Source organism: Crocodylus porosus, unplaced genomic scaffold (assembly GCF_001723895.1).
Source record: "Crocodylus porosus isolate Cpor-Errol unplaced genomic scaffold, CroPor_comp1, whole genome shotgun sequence".
NCBI lineage: Eukaryota > Metazoa > Chordata > Crocodylia > Crocodylidae > Crocodylus > Crocodylus porosus.
The window spans coordinates 8,780,530-8,797,151 of NW_017728906.1; the positions used below are offsets into that span (position 1 = coordinate 8,780,530).

Here is a 16,622-nt window from a genome sequence, read left to right on the forward strand (position 1 = left end):
ATAGAAACACAAGTAACACAAGCAGCACATTGATAGAATTACCAAGACCCTAGCCCTAATAAATGAACACACCCCAAAGTAGCGGGCAAATCTGGTAACAGTTTCTTTTAGAATTAAAATATTTTCAAGATTGAAAAATAAACTAATTGTCAGAGTTAAGAACAACAGCAGATATAGAGCTAGAACTGACCTTACATGTGTTTGAATCAGAATTTACTTAGAAGCTGAAAGAATTATATTGATGTGAGAGCAGGAATAAGCCCTTGATTTTATTTTATTAACCAGCATCATCTTCTCCTTTATTTACAGCTGAATTGGGATGTTTCTTACAATTGCCTGTTTGCGGTATCACACCAGAATCTTTCCTGAGACTACCTGTGTCTCTCTCTTTCTTTTCTCCTCTCAAGCAAGGGGTGTCAAAGGGCCCAATTATCTGGTCCGTTCTGCTGCCTGTGGGTCTCAGACCAGTCCCACATGCCATAGGCAGCATGCATCAGCATGTGCAGCATAAGGAGCCAGTTTGGTGAATGCTGCACACGGCATACAGAGTTGGAGCATACAGAGCTGGTCTGCACATAACATACAGGGTTGGTTTGGGTAAGTGCTGCAAGCACCATGTGCGCCATACTGGTCCTGCATGGAGCCAACACACAGGGCCAGTCTGTGGGCCCAATATGGCCTGTGGACCATCCCTGTGCCCCTCACCCAGCCCCAAGTGATACATCTGTCTTAAGCCAACCTGCATGCACTTGAGATTTGCCAGAGCTGCAGAAATGCTCACCACTTGGCACTAGACTGTGTAGCACACATACAGATGGGCAGAGGCATCCCCTCCCACTCCTGCTTATTTGCCCAGCCCATATAAAGGATGCTTAGAATTGCAGTCTCAGCTTCAGAGAGGCAGAGCTTGCCATTGAGCTCGAGAATATCCATGCAATGCATGGGGAATGTTGGCTGTGATCTAACAAAGTGCTTCAGCTTATGTTTACTGCTAAGCATGTGTGTAGTCCCATTGGCTTCTGTTGGGAACATATGTTGACATGCTTTGCTCATCACTCGATTCTTGGTGTTGAGTCCCACTGGGAATGATGCCAGAAAGAGAGCAAGTGGGGGGAAGAGAATTAGAGGACATGAGCTATTCCCCTACTAGGATCCAGCCAGATGATCTGGTCAGCTGGGTGTACATGAGAAAGTATTCTGCGCCTCGTGAAACACTGTAGCACTGTACTCTTGTACTGGTACAGCTTTGGAGCTTTGCAAACAGGAAATGCATGGCTGCTAAGGAAGATGCTTGCTCATGGCCTCTCTTTTCAAGGCTACAGCTAGCTACCACATTTTGCAGCTCATTTGAAAGTATAATTAATTACAGCTAGAATTGTTTAAATGTTCTTGTTTAAGAGCATTCTGGCTACACTATGAATACGTGGAATTGACGGATGTACATAGTGCTTGTCGAAGTTATTTGTTTAAACTACTATGTTTGAAAATAAAGTTTGGTACTAAGAGGGAGAGAAACTCTTGGTCTTGGCAAATCTGAAGCTGTGATCCCCTGTGAAGTTATTAGCTTCCTGTAATTTAGCTTGTAGAATTGCATTTTCATAACGTTCAGTGTAACACTGCATTTAGTACATCTTAGTTTACCTCTGAGAACAGCGTACATTTTGTTTGCCTGCCTGTGAGATTACATATTCAGGCAGTCTGAAAGTGATTATGAACTAGCAATACATCAGACTGATGGCCAACATTATTACTTTCATGGCAAGTAGAATCATGATGTGATTCTCAGTAGTGCTCATTTCCCATACAAAGAAAGCAAAAGCCCACATGCTTCAAAGTGCAGCTTTAATTAGAAATATAGATTTAGAAAAAGTCATCATCACTAGAGGAAATGGCACAAAGTGCTGGTGAATCAAGTTCCTCAAAGTCTGTGAACTTGCTGACAGTTCAGTGGAAGTTGCACTCTGCATTGCAAGCTAGAAGCTGTCTGGGATATAGGCATTAAAGAGGAGGACAAGGGAGCATAGAGGCTAACTTCTTCCATCGTCCTCTGGAATCCACACCTGTTCCAGATTTTTTGTAAGGGAATCACCTGAGTGTGTCACACCAGGTTGTGAGTGGCCAGGTCTGGGAGTTACATGGCGTCTGAGGAACCAACCACAGCAAGAAGGAATATGCAGAATCCAAGCGCCAGGAGGCCAGAAGCCAGGAAGTCAGTTAAGCTGAGTTAGAGATCTGGAGGGTCAGGCAGATAACAGGCCAGGTCAGGTAGCCAGGAGATCAATCCAGGAATCAGGCTGAAGGAAGGGCCAAGAGAGGAAGCCAAATGGTCAGATACAGCATGGATTCTGAGGGCAAGTAGGGTCAAGTAGCTGAGAAATCATTCAGAGAGCTGGTAGAGACATAAGCCATGAAGAACAGCAAGGCAGTCCAAATAAAGATTAAGCTGTATTGCCCAGACATTTCCTTTTTCAGGTCAGAAGTTTATATAGGAGGGAGTGAAGGGTCTGCTGACCCTGGACGGCCACTCCAGTGGCAGAAAGTAGGCAAATGACTAGGACAAGGTTTCTAGCCATCTGTGTTCAGTCCAGCTGGTCAGCTGAGGAGGCAACAGGCTGGGATGAGTAGCTCACCTGGACAGGCTAACGTCTTGGGTTGAAGACCACAACCTGACACTGAGTGCATCCATCAAAGGGATACATCAGCATCCTTCTCTCTAATGTGTATTGGGAGGCTGGTTGAGATCAAATGTTTTCTTGGTGTGGAAGAGCTCTCTGCTATGCTATACTGAAAGGGCCTTGATTAGAAAGGGCAGTTTCACCAATCAGAATAAGATGAACTCTTCTCTCCGTTCATTCAGTCCTTAGTCACTTGTTGAAATGTATCAGGAGTAATGCCAGTTCCAGTAGCATTTGTGATGTCACTACCTGCTCATTAGAGACTTCCCCGAACCTAACAAACTCATTGTACTTGTTTATTGGCCCACCCAACCTTTTAGCCCTATATACTTTCTGTGATTTTGTCCTTCTGTGGTTCTGGCTGGGACCAAAGATGAAATACAATGCTGAGAACAGTTGTTTTTGTGAAATTCCCACCATTTTGCAGATTTCTCAGATGAAATACATAGGCTTCCCCAGGGGAAGTGTCTGAATATTTTAAGGCATTAGGATGCATCACAGTAGACAAAAACTTCACCACAAAAAGGAAAATGCAGAATATATGTAGCATAAGTATCAAACTTCATAGATATCTGTAGCCCATTTGGCAGCCCAATAGTTGCCAGCTCTGCCCAAATATAAGGGATGGTGTGGTGAGAGTGGGGCAGGGCTTCTGGCCAACACCAGTTTACTTTCTAGCTGGCCCCTGTTCCCCACAGGAGCAGCCCATAGTCCCAAGAAGGTCTAATACTTAACTGATTTAACTATTTACACTTTATTTACAAAACAAAAACAACAGGAAAGGTTATTTACAAGTGAACTTAAATGGCAAAACAAACCAGAATGCATTAGTTAACCTTTGACTCAAGAACCACAGGTAGGGTAACTGGCAGCTTTCAGCCACTGCTGAGATGCTACAGCAAGGAAGCATTCCCAGCAGCTCCAACAGGCTTCCCAATAAGCGACAGACTGCAACAAGTTAAGCTCTTCTGGTCTGCAGTAATCAAATTGTACCAAACCCCAACCCCTCAAAGAGGCTGAAGGGTGACCCTCCATGGCAACCAAGAAAGCAACAGAGTAGGCTTCTGCAGCAATCAGCATGACCCAAGCACAAAGCTCAGGGACTCCATCCAATGACAGTCAACTGCAGAATAAGGGACAGGACTGAGTCTCCTCTGGGGCAGTCATTGGCAGAGGGTCTGTAGCAAGGCAGCTCCCAGGGGTCGCTGCTCTAAACCCCTGCTCCAGATGACTGGCCAGATGCACACATGCCTCGCGGCTCACCAATCCCACTCTGAGTGCCAGCCTGTACCCCAAGCTCCCAGGGACTCTTGCTCTGGTGCTCTGCTGCTCCTCAGGATCCCAGTGCCTTGCCTGCTGCTGTTCCACTTCCCTGGGGAAGGTAAGGGGTTTCCTCAACTCACCGGCCCAGCTCCCAGCTCCAGATAAGGATGCTGCCTATGCTCCTGGCTGCTGCTGCTTCTCTGCAGTGGAGTGGGGGACAACCACCCCGCCATAACCTCTGGGATGCCTGACGTGTCTAGCACACTGCAGTGGGGCCTTGGGGCACCAGCTCTCTGCCCTGAGCCCTGGTGACTGCTACCTCTCTGCTGCAGGGTTGGAGGCATGGCCGCTTGCCGCTGCTTTCTTCTCCCAGGGCCTTCAAGGCTCTTTAGAGGGGGTCTCTGCTCCCTCTGCTGGGTCAGCTCACCCCAGCTCTTCTTAAGCCTCCTTGCATCATTCCCTGGAATCACTCTCAGCAGTTGGCTGCTGCTTTTATCCCCTTAGGCAGTCCCTTCCTGGCTTGTGAACCAGCCAACTGGGGCTCAGGGTGGCTGGCCCACAACCCTGGCCATCTTCCATCCATGCAAATAAGGGGATTGAAAACCCCTTCTTTAGATTGGCTTCTCCTTTTCCACAGGGCCACCCTTGGGGTTGCTCAGAGTTCACCGGCACTGTTTCTAGCTCAGGGTAAATATCTCAAGCCAATCTGGTGAGCCTGCACTGGCAGTCTGTTACATATGCATTAAAAACAAAATGTGTACAAAGTTACATGGCAATTTACACTTGAAATTACCTCCACTATCTATGCAATTAGTTAACGAGATGCATGAATGGAGAATTGTTAATTTTCCCAGGTTTTAAAGGTTTAAAGGTTCAACTGCTACAACTATGCACAGAAATTGTGAAAAAAATGTTGCACTTTATGTAATTGTACACAGTGTAAGAGGCAAAGAGTTCTTAGGGTGGTATCTTTTATTGGACCAACTGCATAGTTGAGACACTCAGAAAAAACATTTAAATGCATGACATCCTTCATCACAAGTCTTCCATTTGAACACTTGACTAACTCTATCTCAACTATGCAGTTGGTCCAAATAAAATACCACCCTAAGAAATCCTTGCCTCTTGCATAATACTTGGACCATCATGGTTACGATATCACTCTAACACTACCATTATACTCTCAAGACATTTAAATCTAGAGTCTATTAATTTTCCACTATGTTTAAATAAGCTTTTCTTTAAGCCTGGTATGTTGTCAAATGTGGAGAGCATTTCCATTAGAAAAGAAACTGAGCTTCTAGCCTGGTGGGATTTCCCAAATGCCTAGAAATGCAGTACACAATATTTGTTAACCAAGCAGACCTGTTTTCTTAAAGCTTTACCATGATTTATTTTCCACGTCAGTAACAGCAACAGCATCATCATTACAGGGGGATCCAACTGTGCTGAATGTTACATTAATAAATTATCAGCCTTAAAATCAATACTGCAATGAATTGAATCAAATGAAAGCTTTTCTATTGTACAGTTCCACCCATAAAGTTAAAGCCTCAGCTGTCTGAGTTCATAAAATTTCTATGGGATAGTTAGGCCACAACCATTTTAAGTAGCTCCTCAGAATCAATGCTAGACAAGCCTTGTCAATCAATGGATTTTTTTTCCATCAAACCAGCAACATGTCTGTGAGATCACATCACGATACTTGCCTCCTTTATAGTAACATGAACTGCTGTTTAACTACATTGCCCAAAAAAAGAAATAAGAAGGCAGCTCTGCCCTTTAAGCAGTGCCCTAACCTTTCCCTGCTCTTTTTTTTTTTTAAGTTCTACCCATGGAGAAAAAATAAAATAGCTTTAGTTGTTTCCCCAGTCTGGCCAAGTACTTAATACACTCATATTTATATACTTGTAGAAACAGTAATTTATGCTAGGGCAATTATACACTCAGATTTGAGTTATTGGTGTAACATTTTTGCTCTCTTTATATCTATCTAGTTAATTCTGCTATGTCATTGTCTAATGCTATAAATTGATAGAACTTCACTGGCATTAGTCTTCCTAGTGGTCAGGAATTTTATATGATGCACAGGCATATAACTTCTCAGACACAAACATCAATAAGGAGAGAAGTAAATCTTCAGGCAAATTTAATGATGGCTAGTCTCTCATCCAGAGAGGAATGCCAAGTCTAGCATTAAGATTAAATGCAAATAAATTATCTAAGCAAGAATAAAAGCAGGTTACTTCTCTGAAATCATAATGGAGATTTTTTTGTCCTTCTTCCTATCAGTAGTGTAAATAATTTATCTGTAGGACCTTAGAAAAATGGCATTTGAAACTAATCAGTTTTTATAAACTGCATACTCTGAGGTAAGTTAGCTGTTTTGTGTGCTTGGTTGTCCATATATAGTTGAAGAAGCATAATCCCCTATGACAACAAATAACATGAAAAATAAAATTGATTTGTTTAAAAAAGCTGAAGAAGAAAAATGGCATCAGTGAAGTTGTCAGAAGTAGGTTGCCTGTAGTTTGAATTTGGCTTAGGTTAGTAGTGACTGAATATCAATACACATTTTAGTGGAGGATATGAAAGTAATTTGGTGGTCCTCCGCCACTTTCTTCACCCAGTGGAACCGTGAGTTCCTGATGGTAGTCTCAACAGAGATACTGAGGATCTACTGGGCAAGGAGAATAAATCCTACAGGCCCAGTACAGCCTGGCTGGGAAAGGCTGGCATTGCTGCTATATAGTACTGGTAAACCAGCACTTTCAGAGGCACTCAGTTATTGTTACAAAGTAATTCATTCCACTTCCTCCACATAGGTTACCATAGAATCTCCTTCCTTCCCTCCACTTAAAAAAAATGTTTGGCTTTTTGGCATGTGATTGGGAGGGTGTGCATGTGTGTGTGTGTGTGGGGGGGGGGTTGGATGGGAGACAGGGAGGGGGATGGTATTTTCAAATCATCTGTTACCAAAATACAGGAAATGTCATTGAAAAAGTTTTGACTGGTCTTGACTTCCTTTTGGGATAGACATGTGTCATGCATTAAGCTTCTAATCACTTCTGCTGCAATTTCTGATGAACACTCAAGAATAGCTGTATAGCTGATGTGCTACTTATTATGCTAACGATAAGATCTCACTTTTACCTTGAGCTTCCCCTGTGTCTCTTAGATCCACCTATTGTCTCTCATCACATTCTTACATTGTAAACTCTTTATAACTGGGACTGCCTTTTCACTATGCAAGCAAGCATACACTGCTTAGCACAGCGGGGCCCTAATCTCTCAGTAGAGTTTTTTTGTACTACTGCAGTATAAATTACAATAAAAAGGCATTTTATACTTCATGGTTTTTTTTTCCTGAATGCCTTTTATCCATTTATGTTATTTCTATCAGATCAAGAACAATAGCTACAGTTTTTTAAGAAATTTGCACTTTGCTAATTCCTGTAATGTTATGGATTTTAGTGGTTTGAGATGTTGAATAATATTGCTCTATATTTGTGTGCTATGGTGACCCCACAACAATAGATCAGCTTTGAAGTGTCAAAAGCACCAATAAAAGAGGAAAAAAACTCTTTATGCACCTCATTAGCCATTTTGAAAGAGTGTTCTGGCTTCTTTTATGTGCAATTGACATGTAGGCATGCCTACACATGCATTAAAGTGCCATAATAAAGGCATATTAAGTTTAGTACCTGTAATATCAGGTGCTAACTTAATGCACCATAATTGGTGCTACTGTGCAGTAGCACCAGCACATGCTTTTTATGTGATGTGAATGCACAGTAGACTAATTTTACTGCACATTAACTCATTAACACAGTTTTCACTGTGATTCAGTAATGCGCAGTAGGGTTAGTCTACTGCACTTCTAGCATCTTGTGCAGATGTGCCAAATTTCTTCATGGGATAAAAGGAGGTCCATGAAGCTGTTTCTCAATCTATTTCATACTGAAGTTTATTCCTGACACACTGAAAGCATATACACTAGCAGGTATTGTGAAACCGGAGTCTAAACGACAAAAAGCACAGGATCAGTGGCTGGAAGATTAAGTGAGATAAATGAAGACTTAAAGAGTAATTTATGATAAGGGTGCTTAACCACTGAAACAGCCTACCAAGGCTGGCGGTGAATTTACTATTAATAGAAATGTTACCACTGGGTTTCAGTGTTTTTGCAGAAGATATACTCTGGTTCAAGGAAGCCCTGGGGCCTCTGTTAAGCAGAAAGTTGGGTTAATTAATCACAATGCCCATTCTGTCTTTATAATCCTTGGGTAAGGTTACATGACACAATTAGACCATATTAAGGGCTCTTAAAACATGAATGCCCACACAATAATGCTCATTAACAAGTGTTAAGTGCCCTCTAAGCATTTTAAAGTTACCCCACTGCAGGTGTAATTCAGCAGGATGAGCAGAGGGAGGGAAGGGAGTGAAGGGGAAGCAGGAGCAGGTATGGGAAAGGGAGGATAGGTGGTAAAGGGAAGGGCAGAAGGACAGAGCATGGGGAAGTTGGGGTGGAGGCAGGGGTTTGGGGACAGGGAGCCGTGGGAAAGTGGGATGGGAACAGGGTAGGGGGAGAGTAGGTAGGCAAGGAGTTGCTGGGCAGTCATGGGAGGGGTGCACGTGGGCTTGGCAGTTCCCCATGCATCTGGTTTGAGCCCACACTGCCCTCACCAGCCCCTGCAACTTCCCAGCAGCTCCTTGCCTACCTTTTACCATCTCTCCCCCGTGAGGATCTGTTGAACAGCCACAGGGCCTGGGAGGGATGTGTGGGCTGGATCCAGCTGCATGGGAATGGCATGGGGTTCAGGGAGCCCAGGAGCTGGAAGGGAGGGGGAACCCCTCCCACCTCCTGACTGCTTCTGTAATGCTGAGCTCATCTGGGCATCAAGGAGATGATCCAAGAGGAAAGGGAGGATAATGCAAACAGCAGGGGATTGGGATGGGATGATCAGCTTACTTTTTGAAGAAATGCTACCTGGTTTGGCTATGAGCTGTGGAACCTCACTGAAAATGTGGGGTGGAGGATATGTTTATAAAATGGGAATAAATGATATTTACTTACCTTACAGGTGTTCTGTGAAGTTGATGCAATTAACAGGGGTTTTCAAACTTTTAAAATAAGTGTACCCCTTCTGTCTCAAAGTTTCATCTCATGTACCCCTTTATTTTTTTATTGTTTTTAATATTACCAATTATGTGATATAAGGCAGAGTAATTAACACTGAAGCCCCTGCAGTGAGACAGGGAGTGGGGCTAGGCCTGGGGCTGGGGCTGGGGCTGGGCAGGGGCAGGTGCTGGACAGCCAGGGGAAAGTGTGGGACTGAGCCACAAGTGGCTCATCAAGGGAGTGGGGTGGGGGTGGGGCAGCTCCTGCCACTGCATGTTTGGGGTGCATGTGCCCTAAAATTTGTCTGGGGCAAGGGTGGGCTGCCGCTGCAGGCTGGGGCAGGGATGGTGCTGGGCTGTTCCTGGTGGGGGGGGGGATGGGGCTTGCCTGGGCTTTGATCAAGGCGAGCAGGAATGATGCTGGAAGGAGGGCCATGAGGGGGCTACAGCCAACCCAAAATTCTCTGTAGTCTTCCTGACCCTGCCTCCCAGTGCCACTGCCAACTTCCCAAGCACAGCCTGGCTCAGTCTCCCTGCCAGGAAGAGCCTGGCGTCGCCCCCCAACCCTAGCCCACAGCAGCAGCCTGTTCTCGACCCATATGCAAATTCAGGGTCACACGCCCCCATACCCCTCCAGGGTGTGCATAGCAGTGAGAGTCACCACCCCCCACTTTTCCTGGATGTCTCATGGCTCCGTCCCATGCCTCACCCCACCCTGGCTGTGCAGCACTTTCACCTGTCCCTGCCCCACTCCCCCCATCACTGCTGGAGCCTTGATCTGCACCTCCACATCCCTTCCCTAACAGCAGACTTACCAGCTGGACCCAGCTGCTCTCCATGCTGCTGGGCTGTGCTCCTGCCTGCCTGCATGCTGTGCTGCAGCTGAGTGCATGCCTGGGGCATTTATCATCCACATTATTGGCCATACCAGCCAAAAAAAGCCGATTGCTGATACTGTCACTTTTCCTTACATCAGTGCCTATCCAATATGGGACCCATGTATCAGTGTACCTCTAGTAATTTTTTCTTATTCATTCTGTGTACCCCCTACAACCTTTTTAAGTAACCCTAGGGATACGTGTACCCCCTGTCAACAACCATGGAATTAGTATGTTTAGGTGCTCAGATATTATGCTGATTGGTAACAATATATAATCATTATATCACAATTATATAAGAACAAGAACATGTGTATAGGAGCTCTAATACCATGCAGACACAATACCAGAGTGATTTGTGTTTTGTAGCATAAACCTCTGCAGACCAAATATTATTGATTATATGGATATCTAGTTTAAAACTAAAGAACATACAAATTTTAGAATAGCTGACATTGCTTTAGGGATAGGTATGTAACTTGAAAACTTCACATGGAACAGGCCTTCCAAAGTGTTTGCAAATCATACATGGGCAAATAATAGCCCTCTCTAGACTAGCCTCCTTTGTATGTGTATACGTGTGCCCATACACCTCTTTGTATATCTCTTTCCTATAGAGCCACAGATAGGCCTCCTATGAGTAGTCAGTTGTCTGCCACCTCTCACCACTTCGTTTTCTGCCTTAGGCTCATGCAGTTACTGCAAGCTGTGACTCAAGGCTGTATGAACTCTAAAAAGATGTTAGGTACTGAAGCCATGCAGACATACTGGAGCTTTAATTTCGTGTCAGCACCCTATGTATGACCTTGATACAAGCTGCCTTAGGGCTATGTGGATATAAGAATTTTGCAGGGTCTATACAATGTATGTTAAAAAAGTTTTTAATAACTACATTATTAAGCCTTAATCCCTTCCAAACTATTCGCAATTATATTGTTCTTGACCAAGTACAGTAGATTAAAACAAAATTGGATGCTTTTTTCTAACTCCGCTTTTATGAGATGATAAGCCAGAAAAGCTTTAGAAAGCAAGGTTTATTCCTAACCACATGTGCTCTGTTTGTTTGTTTGTTTACTACAGTGGAGGAAGAAGCATCACTGGACTTAAAGCTCAGACTAGCTTTCTGTTTAACAACTGATATTTTAAAAATCTACTTCCTTTATCAGATCATCTTGAAAATCTCTATGCCGCTGACCTGGGGTTAGGTTAGTAGTAAAAACTTGCAGTTTTCAGCAGGGTTAGTAGTCAAAACTTGCAGTTTTCAGCAGGGTATTCCCAAGATACAGGCCTCCTAAAAAGTCACATGACATCAACAAATACTGGTTATAATAGTTTGCATATTTCTGGAACAAAAACTTTATCTCTGATCTTCCCCAGACTTACCTTGTTGGGTCTGAATTCATCTAAGGTAGTGTCTAGCATTCGCTGACCACTTATGCTTAAGGTATTTGGGAAGTAAAATTAATCTTTCATGGAGTTCAGCTAAGATGATAAGCCAGACTCACATAAGGAGGAGTGTAGCTCTATTGCAAACAAAACAATTTTTGTAAAGTGTGTGGCATACATACAGCACCCATGTGCCTTGAGTTTCATAGAATTATAGAAAATTAGGGTTGTAAGGGACCTCAGGAAGTCATCTAGTCCAACCCCCTGCTCAAAGCAGCACCATCGCCAACTAGATCATCCAAGCTAAAGCTTTGTCTTGCTGGGTCTTAAAAACCTCCAAGGATGGAGAGTCCACAGGTTGTCTGGGTAACCTGTTCCAGTATTTTACTACCCACTTAGTGAGAAAATTCCTCCTAATATCTAACCTAAACTTTCCTTGCTGCAAGTTGAGACCGTTGCTCCTTGTTCTGTCGTCTGTTATGACGGCACCTGTACACACCACAGGTTTTAATCCTCATTAAATTAAATAGGTTTATAAAATTTAAACTTGTTTATTTTGCAGCATTGCATCTCTGTTTACATGCACTAGGTTTTCAAATGAATTAAGCCTTGGAGCACTACATCTGTGTTTACACATACTAGGTTTTCACACAAATTAAGCCAGGTCCCTGGCTGGAGTTGCAGGAGAGCGGGACGGTCCAGTGCTGCCCCCGCCAGCCCAAGGCCCCCACCCACCTCATGCCCATGCCCTGCTACACAGCTGCGGAAGCAGGAAGATGGTAAACAAGAACAAAAAAACCCAGAAAAAGCCACACAAGAAAAGAAAATGGAAAACATTTGAAAGGGAAAACAATTCAAAGGGCTGAACTACAAAAAAGTCACAGTGCCATCTGGTGGACAAAGAGGCTCATTACATGTCTTTGAGTGCCTTTGTGCTTGTACTTAATGAATCCATGGATGTGACAATCCCAGTAAGCCAAATTAAGTTAGGTCCAAGGAATTTTAGTTTAATGCACAAGAAAGACTTCTAAAGCATTGAGAAATCATGCTCATGGAAACAGATACACAGCTGCAGCACATGAAAGGGCAAAAATTATGGCATGTACACGATCCCACTGAGAACAGTTTAGTTCCATCCTCTTTTAAACCTCCCTTCAGGTAGCTGAAGGTTGTTTTTAAATCCCCTCTCAGTCTTCTCTTCTCCAAATTATAAACCCAGTTTTTTCAGTCTTTCCTCATAAGTCATGTGCCCCCGAACCATTTTTGGTGCCCTCTGGTGGACTCTCTCCAGTTTGTCCACATCCTTTCTGTAAGCTTCTGGTTTAAACAGCTGATATTTCAATGTGCACTAAGATGCACATGCTTATACAGCTTTTATGTCAGAAATACCGCATAGGAAAATACGTTGAATAAAGGGAGGATGGAAAACAGTAGTATTAGGATAAAGTAATCATGCTGCAGACTCCTCCCACATGTTTTGATTAAGGAAATGGAATGTGACCAAAGTAGAACAAGCACCTATAGCTACCGGCAAGATGCCACTGAACTCAGACACCATCAGACATCAAGAAATATACATGTAACTGATACCCTGTAACAAGAAATGGTGGAAGGTCAGCATTGATTAGTGCCATGCCAGGATACCATTGTCAGCATAGGCGTCAACTTTTATTTTTGCCATGGGGAAGGAGGGGAGGCTAAAATGATGGACACGTGGGAAATTTTATGCATTTCAGGTGGGAGCCCTCTTCCTGATGGTGGTTAGGGCCCTCAGGCCCCCCTGTGTATTCAGCAACTCTTGTTGTCAGTCAAAATAGTAACTCATACCAGTAGTAACTCCCACATGATGGGCATCAGACTTAAAGTTTCTACAATTTTTCATTCAGCCTATACAAACTCAGAGTTTGCACCCAGCAATATCACCTCAAAATGCTCTGCATTTTGGGGAAAGGGACCATAAGCAAGTTTCAGATACTAGAAATATATTGGCTACAAAGCCTTTTCAAAATCAATCTTGGTAAACTTCAAATAATATTTTCCCCTTACAAACAACCATAGAAAAATAAAGCAGTGCACAATACATGTTCAGTCAGTATGTGAACTACAATAGCAATTTTAAAATTATGCTCTAACATCAAAGGTAAATTTTATGTATACTTTGTCATTTATTAAAAAGGAGATCCTAGTATGAATACAGTCAAGGTGTACCTAGGCACAGCTTTAATGCGTAGTGACCTTAATTTTTTTTTCTAAAGCCTATGCACATAATGGAGGTGCTTTGACAATCTGTAATTTACAGTCAGGGCTTAGGTATGCTTTAAGGGAGATAGACGAAAAACACCCATTGAGATGTATAGGGCATTTCCCACTACTCCAAATTTGTTTTGCTGCTGAGTTGGCCAGACCCACTTCCTAATCCAGAGGGGTAGTTTAGGTAAGAGGAAAATTCATCACCCCAAAACTGGCCTTGCACAGAGTAAAGTGGACCTACAGTGCCTCTTACCCTTCCAGAGCATTGGCTGCATCTATACTTGAGCTTCTGAAGACCAGGAAGTTAAAAATTAATGTATAGATCAGCTCCTCTCTCCCAACCCTAACTTTGATCTCCTTGATGCACTATAGCACTCAATTATTCTAAATCACACGGAGCAGAATAGAAACATTGTGTATGGGTACAGTAGGAGAAAGTATAGCACCATGTCCACAATAGCAAAAGTTAGGTTTGATGGGGTTTAGTAAGTACCACCAGCTGGTTGGCCTAGCTTTTACTTGGCTACTTTGAACAGTTCAGTTTTCAGATGTCACTCTCCTTTACCCATCTAGAAAAGTTTCCTTCTGAAACATCAACTGCATTTACCTCTGTCCAAGAAAACACCATTTGCTCCTCTGTCAGCACAAATGACATAACTCAGCAGAGAAAGGCAATGGGGGGGGAGGGAGCTACAGGGATCATAGGCATAATATACTTGTAGGAGGCAAAAAAGTAAAATGGAGGATCCTTCAGAAGTACGGATGCCCACCAAAATTTGTCATCATTCTCTGTCTGCTCTATGGCTGTATGCAAGCAGTGGTTCTCAGTAATGGAGTGATTGCAGATCCCTTTGAGGTTAAAACAGTGGTTAAGCAGGGCTATGTCATCACTCTAACACTCTTCTCAACATATTCCTTGACATGATGCTGCATCTGACAACCAACATATGTCCAGCAGAGTGGAGCTAAACTACCAAATGGATAAGCTGTTTAAACTCAGCCAACTCTGAGCCAAAACCACGATCACCCAACCTCAGTCATTGAGCTCCAGTACGCTGATGATGCTGTAGTGTGTGCTCACGCAGAAGCAGACCTTCAGGCAATCTTTGAAGTCTTTACTGAGCTGTATAAGAAAAAGGGACTGATGCTTAACATTCAGTAGACCAAAGTCCTCCACCAACCAGCTCCTAATGAACAGTTCCTAGCTCCAGTAATACAGATCCATGGTGAGACTCTGGAGACTGTTGAGTATTTCCTGTACCTCAGAAGCCATCTTTCAGAAGGCTGATATTGACGAAGAAATCCAACATTGTCTCAGATGTGTAAGGGTAGCCTTTAGACACCTGAAGAAACTGGTGTTCAAAGATACAAAACCAAGCTCATGGTTTATCAAGAAGTTATGATCTCCACCTTGCTGTATGGAGCTGAGACATGGACAACATACTGGAAACATCTAAAGTCATTGGAGAAGTACTATTGACGCTGCCGGCAGATTATCCTCCAAATCCAGTAGGAAGTCAGATACACTAACACTGGCATCCTCCTGTAAGCAAACATTACAAGTATTGAGATGATGATCTATCATCTGACATCAACTTAGTTGGGCCAGTCATGTCATCCATAGGTCTGACTCTAAATTCCTGAAGCAAGTTTTATTCTACCAGCTTTGCCAAGGCACATGCTGAAGAAGAGGGCAAAGAAAGTGCTTCAGGGATGTCCTCAAGGCTAGCTTAAAAAAATGGAACATCAATGTCAACTTGTTCCCACCTGGACTAATGCCCAGGACTACCCCAAATGGTGGAAGAGTCTGCTGCAGGGATCTCAGTACCCTGAAAGCTCACCAGAACAACAACAGGAGATGGAAAAATGGGAGCAGCGAAAACACTGTCATAGACCAAATCAAGAATGAAGCGCCACCCACTCCACATAGAAACACATGTCTGAGCTGCAGTAGAAATCCTGGATAGATTTCATTAGCCATCTTTGGACACACAGATAACTTCCAGTTATGGAAGACAATTATCCTCTATTGTGAGGGATTGCCGGAGAAGATACATTTGGGAGGCAAAAAAGGAAAACAAGGAAGAAAAAGAACAAAAGGAAGGAAACTTACATTAGAAGGAGTTGTCACTACTGTTTAGCAATACAAACACTCATGAATATACTCCCTCTAATACATAAAGATCACTTGCATTATGTGCAAGAGACAACGCAGTTTGGTAGAATGCAAAAGTGTCTGTTTACTCAGTTATTTTTCACATCTATTTATTATATAGCAGCATATACAACATTATACTCCAATACGTGTATTATACAGCATTATACTCCAATACTTACCCAGTGGTTTTAGCCCGATACAAGGGACAGATCTAATATACACCCGCATTCTCTATTTCCTGATTTCTAGACATAGAATAATAGATTATTCAACATTATTAAAGGTTAAGTGATACCACCAGCCAGACTTAACTCTGTGCTAGCAAAGTTTTTGGGGCCCCTGACAGGCATTCATTTGAGGCACGATGGGCTCTAATCCATGATCCCAACAATCAGGTCTCTTGCTATGCCATGCATGCATAGCAGGAGGAACAATCATAGGACAGGGGATCAGATCCCAATCATGCCATATTGCTAGTACGGGGGGAGCCCAGGATCAAGATCTTGGGCTCCCCCTGCACTAGCAAGTTGGATGTCTGACAATCAGCTGATCACTGTTTAGCAATACACTGTTTAGCAATACAAACACTCATGAATATACTCCCTCTAATACATAAAGATCATTTGCATTATGTACAAGAGACAACGCAGTTTGGTGGAATGCAAAATATACCTCATAAAGTATCTATTTACTCAGTCATTTGAATACTGGACGTATTCAAGTCAGCCGGTCCAGACAATCTCCACCTCAGAGTACTAAAGGAATTGGCTGAGGTCATTGCAGGACCCCTGGCATGGCTTTACGAGCACTCGTGGTGCTCTGGTGTGGTGCCAGAGGACTGGAAGAGGGCCAACATGGTTCCCATCTTCAAAAAGGGGAGGAAGGAGG

At 43.2% G+C, this 16,622-nt stretch overlaps 1 long non-coding RNA gene across 1 annotated transcript in view; it reads left to right on the forward strand.

Moving 5' to 3' along the window:
• The first annotated feature begins 11,881 nt into the window (after nucleotides 1-11,881).
• The window catches only part of LOC109305739, a 19,855-nt gene continuing 15,114 nt past the window's right edge, over nucleotides 11,882-16,622 (forward strand). The window contains exon 1 of the long non-coding RNA XR_002099696.1: nucleotides 11,882-12,027. This is a non-coding gene — a long non-coding RNA (uncharacterized LOC109305739). The remainder of the gene's footprint in view (nucleotides 12,028-16,622) is intronic.